This window comes from Bufo bufo, assembly GCF_905171765.1.
Source record: "Bufo bufo chromosome 3 unlocalized genomic scaffold, aBufBuf1.1 SUPER_3_unloc_4, whole genome shotgun sequence".
In the NCBI taxonomy this organism is placed as follows: domain Eukaryota; kingdom Metazoa; phylum Chordata; class Amphibia; order Anura; family Bufonidae; genus Bufo; species Bufo bufo.
The window spans coordinates 68,760-75,586 of record NW_024399989.1 but is presented as its reverse complement, the minus strand read 5'-3'; the positions used below and the strand labels follow the sequence as shown (position 1 = coordinate 75,586).

The 6,827-nt window shown below is 45.8% G+C and overlaps 1 protein-coding gene across 2 annotated transcripts in view; it reads left to right on the top strand.

The window, feature by feature from the left end:
• The first annotated feature begins 1,688 nt into the window (after positions 1 to 1,688).
• LOC120982835 (aldehyde dehydrogenase family 3 member B1-like) overlaps positions 1,689 to 6,827 on the top strand; it is a 55,096-nt gene continuing 49,957 nt past the window's right edge. The window contains exons 1-2 of one of the 2 annotated variants that reach the window (XM_040413017.1): positions 1,689 to 1,789; positions 1,894 to 1,903. The gene's annotated coding sequence lies outside the window, so the exon portion shown is untranslated. Of the gene's footprint in view, positions 1,795 to 1,893; positions 1,904 to 6,827 lie in introns of both variants that reach the window. The other variant, XM_040413018.1, reaches the window with a different exon arrangement.

The following is a 6,827-nucleotide window of genomic DNA, read 5'->3' as shown; positions in this document are numbered from 1 at the left end:
TGCTCTTACAGTAAAGAGCCCATAGTCTCACTGCTCTTACAGTATAGAGTCCATAGTCTCACTGCTCTTACAGTATAGAGTCCATAGTCTCACTGATCTTACAGTAAAGAATCCATAGTCTCACCGCTCTTACAGTAAAGAGTCCATAGTCTCACTGCTCTTACAGTAAAGAATCCATAGTCTCACCGCTCTTACAGTAAAGAGTCCATAGTCTCACTGCTCTTACAGTACAGTGTCCATAGTCTCACTGCTCTTACAGTAAAGAGTCCATAGTCTCACTGCTCTTACAGTACAGTGTCCATAGTCTCACTGCTCTTACAGTAAAGAATCCATAGTCTCACTGCTCTTACAGTAAAGAGTCCATAGTCTCACTGCTCTTACAGTACAGTGTCCATAGTCTCACTGCTCTTACAGTAAAGAGTCCATAGCCTCACTGTTCTTACAGTAAAGAGTCCATAGTCTCACTGCTCTTACAGTACAGAGTCCATAGTCTCACTGCTCTTACAGTATAGAGCCCATAGTCTCACTGCTCTTACAGTAAAGAGTCCATAGTCTCACTGCTCTTACAGTAAAGAGTCCATAGTCTCACTGCTCTTACAGTAAAGAGTCCATAGTCTCACTGCTCTTACAGTATAGAGTCCATAGTCTCACTGCTCTTACAGTATAGAGTCCATAGTCTCACTGCTCTTACAGTAAAGAGTCCATAGTCTCACTGCTCTTACAGTACAGAGTCCATAGTCTCTCTGCTCTTACAGTAAAGAGTCCATAGTCTCACTGCTCTTACAGTATAGAGTCCATAGTCTCACTGCTCTTACAGTATAGAGTCCATAGTCTCACTGCTCTTACAGTACAGAGTCCATAGCCTCACCGCTCTTACAGTAAAGAGTCCATAGTCTCACTGCTCTTACAGTACAGAGTCCATAGTCTCACTGATCTTACACTAAAGAGTCCATAGTCTCACTGCTCTTACAGTAAAGAGTCCATAGTCTCACTGCTCTTACAGTAAAGAGTCCATAGTCTCACTGCTCTTACAGTATAGAGTCCATAGTCTCACCGCTCTTACAGTAAAGAGTCCATAGTCTCACCGCTCTTACAGTAAAGAGTCGATAGTCCCACTGCCATTACAGTAAAGAGTCCATAGTCTCACTGCTCTTACAGTAAAGAGTCCATAGTCTCACTGCTCTTACAGTATAGAGTCCATAGTCTCACTGCTCTTACAGTAAAGAGTCCATAGTCTCACTGCTCTTACAGTAAAGACTCCATAGTCTCACTGCTGTTACAGTAAAGAGTCCATAGTCTCACTGCTCTTACAGTAAAGAGTCCATAGTCTCACTGCTCTTACAGTATAGAGTCCATAGTCTCACTGCTCTTACAGTAAAGAGTCCATAGTCTCACCGCTCTTACAGTAAAGAGCCCCATAGTCTCACTGCTCTTACAGTAAAGAATCCATAGTCTCACTGTCTGCATTAGTTAATGAGTCTGTCTGTCTGTGATGTATTGCAGCACTCTCCACCTTGTATCCTGTTGGAATCACACACACACACACACACACATACACGCACACGTATGGTCTCCATGTCAACAGCTCGATCTCACATCGCTCATCTCTATTGTTTGATTCGAGCAGAAAGAGATTTATGTGCAGGGAAAAGACTGGGCAGAAAGTCAAGTCATTACACAATCCTCACCATCTTCTTCATCATCCTCCTCACCCTGGACTCCTCCTCCTCCTCCTTCTGCTCTCACTTCCCCCAGCAGAAACATTCACAGCAGAGAAAGGAGGAAAACACAGAGGTAAGACACACAACACACTGTGCACTACTACACACCATACACTACTACACACCATACACTACTACACACCATACACTACTACACACCGTACAATACTATACACACAGAGGTAAGACACACAACACACTGTGCACTACTACACACCATACAGTACTACACACCATACACTACTACACACCATACACTACTACACACCGTACAATACTATACACACAGAGGTAAGACACACAACACACTGTGCACTACTACACACCATACACTACTACACACCATACACTACTACACACCATACACTACTACACACCATACACTACTACACACCATACACTACTACACACCATACACTACTACACACCGTACAATACTATACACACAGAGGTAAGACACACAACACACTGTGCACTACTACACACCATACACTACTACACACCATACACTACTACACACCATACACTACTACACACCATACACTACTACACACCATACACTACTACACACCATACACTACTATACACACAGAGGTAAGACACACAACACACTGTGCACTACTACACACCATACACTACTACACACCATACACTACTACACACCATACACTACTATACACCATACACTACTATACACACAGAGGTAAGACACACAACACACTGTGCACTACTACACACCATACACTACTACACACCATACACTACTACACACCATACACTACTATACACCATACACTACTATACACACAGAGGTAAGACACACAACACACTGTGCACTACTACACACCATACACTACTACACACCATACACTACTACACACCATACACTACTACACACCATACACTACTATACACACAGAGGTAAGACACACAACACACTGTGCACTACTACACACCATACACTACTACACACCATACACTACTACACACCATACACTACTACACACCATACACTACTATACACCATACACTACTACACACCATACACTACTACACACCATACACTACTATACACACAGAGGTAAGACACACAACACACTGTGCACTACTACACACCATACACTACTACACACCATACACTACTATACACACAGAGGTAAGACACACAACACACTGTGCACTACTACACACCATACACTACTACACACCATACACTACTACACACCATACAGTACTACACACCATACACTACTATACCCACAGAGGTAAGACACACAACACACTGTGCACTACTACACACCATACACTACTACACACCATACACTACTACACACCATACACTACTACACACCATACACTACTATACCCACAGAGGTAAGACACACAACACACTGTGCACTACTACACACCATACACTACTACACACCATACACTACTACACACCATACACTACTACACACCATACAGTACTATACACCATACACTACTATACACACAGAGGTAAGACACACAACACACTGTGCACTACTACACACCATACACTACTACACACTATACACTGCTATACACACAGAGGTAAGATACACAATACACTGTGCACTACTACACACCATACAGTACTACACACTATACACTACTACACACCATACACTGCTATACACACAGAGGTAAGATACACAATACACTGTGCACTACTACACACCGTACACTATACACTACTATACACACAGAGGTAAGATACACAACACTGGGCCACTACGTTGACTTTTCATGCAATTGCTACCCTCGCCACTCTGTGATCGACCACTATATTGACTTCTCATGCTGTTGCTGCAGTGGCCGGGTTTGGGGTGGCCCCAACGCTACACTGGGTTCCCCGGACACTGTCGAGGTGTCACCATATGTTGCACCCCAATGGGAAATAAGTCTAGAGAGTCAGGGTCAGCAGTAACCAGGGTGCTTCTTTACTGAAGGAATTCAGGTGCAAAACAATACAGACGAGGCATAGGGCTGGCTTCTCCAGTCTCCTCCCTAGGACGAGGCATAGGTCTGGCTTCTCCAGTCTCCTCCCTAGGATGAGGCATAGGGCTGGCTTCTTTAGTCTCCTCCATAGGACGAGGCATAGGGCTGGCTTCTCCAGTCTCCTCCATAGGACAAGGCTTAGGGCTGGCTTCTCCAGTCTCCTCCCTAGGACGAGGCATAGGTCTGGCTTCTCCAGTCTCCTCCCTAGGACGAGGCATAGGTCTGGATTCTCCAGTATCCTCCCTGGTAGAAGAAGTGTTTGATGCTCAGGAAAGGCCTGAGCTAGCTGTCCCTCTCTCTCTCTCAGAAGGCTGGCATCCTGGTCAAGGGCCCACAGTCTGTAGCTCAGTAGTCCGTGTGGCTTGATCACAGGGTTAAGGACCCATGGTTTGTGGCTCAGCGTCCCCATCTCAGCGTCTTCTTCTGGTCACTCAGTAGGCTGGCAGAGTCTCCCCTCCAAGCATTGGTCCCTAACTGCAGCACACTAGGGGCTCTGACTGCTCTTCTTATGCACAGTTTTTGCTAGATTAGAACCTTCTAGTGGGAGGGTGGAGTGGAGAAACTCAGCACAAACAGATACAATGTCTCAGCTCCCGTCTGGTATAGACTTACATTACAGCTTCAGTGATACTCGATGGTAATGACACAGCAGGTTTTCCAGACAAAAACAAGTTTCCAGACATAACAACAGAGCGAACACCAGACATTCACAAGGTCCGTCTGTCTGGTTCTGGTGGTCAACAAGTCTGTTTTTTTCCCTCTAAAACATGGTCTTCTTTAAACCCTATGTCAGCTGTGGAAAACTACCAGCTTCTCATTTAAAGTCCTAACAGTATTCATAACCCTTTCCACAGAGCCATGTAAATACAGTGATAATGAACAGGAGTTAACACTTGAGTGTTGACTCATCATCTGGTTGTCACCCATACCACTCTGTGACTGGTCCACTATGTTGACTCCTCATGCCGTTGCCGCCTCACCTTTCTATTCTGGTGCCACTATGTTGACTTCTCATGTTGTTGCCACCCTCCCCACTCTGTGATGGGGCCAATGTGTTGACTCATCATGCGGTTGCCACTCTCACCACTCGGTCATGGGGCTCTACTTATTTCAGCATGTAACAGAACAGGTTCTGTAGACATCTATGTGGAATCGGTGTAAAAGGAGTGCGTTCTTTCACTCTATAGTAGTGCAGTGATTCTAAGAGCGACGCCTGTCATCTGCATGTCATACGGACTCACAGTATTATCTCACTACCACAGCAGACTCCCTATGCGTGTTACTGCAAGGCACAGTGTTCTACACCGCTATACAGGCACAGTGTTCTACACCGCTATACAGGCACAGTGTTCTACACCACTATACAGGCACAGTGTTCTAAACCACTATACAGGCACAGTGTTCTACACCACTATACAGGCGCAGTGCTCTACACCACTATACAGGCACAGTGTTCTACACCGCTATACAGGCACAGTGTTCTACACCACTATACAGGCACAGTGTTCTACACCGCTATACAGGCACAGTGTTCTACACCACTATACAGGCACAGTGTTCTAAACCACTATACAGGCACAGTGTTCTACACCACTATACAGGCGCAGTGCTCTACACCACTATACAGGCACAGTGTTCTACACCGCTATACAGGCACAGTGTTCTACACCACTATACAGGCACAGTGTTCTACACCGCTATACAGGCACAGTGCTCTACACCACTATACAGGTACAGTGTTCTACACCACTATACAGGCACAGTGCTCTACACCGCTATACAGTCACAGTGTTCTACACCGCTATACAGGCACAGTGTTCTACACCGCTATACAGGCACAGTGTTCTACACCGCTATACAGGCACAGTGTTCTACACCGATATACAGGCACAGTGTTCTACACCGCTATACAGGCACAGTGTTCTACACCGCTATACAGGCACAGTGTTCTACACCGCTATACAGGCACAGTGTTCTACACCACTATACAGGCACAGTGTTCTACACCGCTATACAGGCACAGTGCTCTACACCACTATACAGGCACAGTGTTCTACACCGCTATACAGGCACAGTGCTCTACACCACTATACAGGCACAGTGTTCTACACCACTATACAGGCACAGTGTTCTACACCGATATACAGGCACAGTGTTCTACACCGCTATACAGGCACAGTGTTCTACACCACTATACAGGCACAGTGCTCTACACCACTATACAGGCACAGTGTTCTACACCGCTATACAGGCACAGTGTTCTACACCGCTATACAGGCACAATGTTCTACACCGCTATACAGGCACAGTGTTCTACACCGCTATACAGGCACAGTGTTCTACACCGCTATACAGGCACAGTGTTCTACACCGCTATACAGGCACAGTGTTCTACACCGCTATACAGGCACAGTGTTCTACACCGCTATACAGGCACAGTGTTCTACACCGCTATACAGGCACAATGTTCTACACCGCTATACAGGCACAATGTTCTACACCACTATACAGGCACAGTGCTCTACACCACTATACAGGCACAGTGTTCTACACCACTATACAGGCACAGTGCTCTACACCGCTATACAGGCACAATGTTCTACACTGCTATACAGGCACAGTGTTCTACACCGCTATACAGGCACAGTGTTCTACACCACTATATAGGCACAGTGTTCTACACCACTATACAGGCACAGTGCTCTACACCACTATACAGGCACAATGTTCTACACCGCTATACAGGCACAGTGTTCTACACCGCTATACAGGCACAGTGTTCTACACCTCTATACAGGCACAGTGTTCTACACCACTATACAGGCACAGTGTTCTACACCACTATACAGGCACAGTGTTCTACACCACTATACAGGCACAGTGTTCTACACCGCTATACAGGCACAGTGCTCTACACCGCTATACAGGCACAATGTTCTACACCGCTATACAGGCACAATGTTCTACACCACTATTCAGGCACAGTGCTCTACACCACTATACAGGCACAGTGTTCTACACCACTATACAGGCACAGTGCTCTACACCGCTATACAGGCACAATGTTCTACACTGCTATACAGG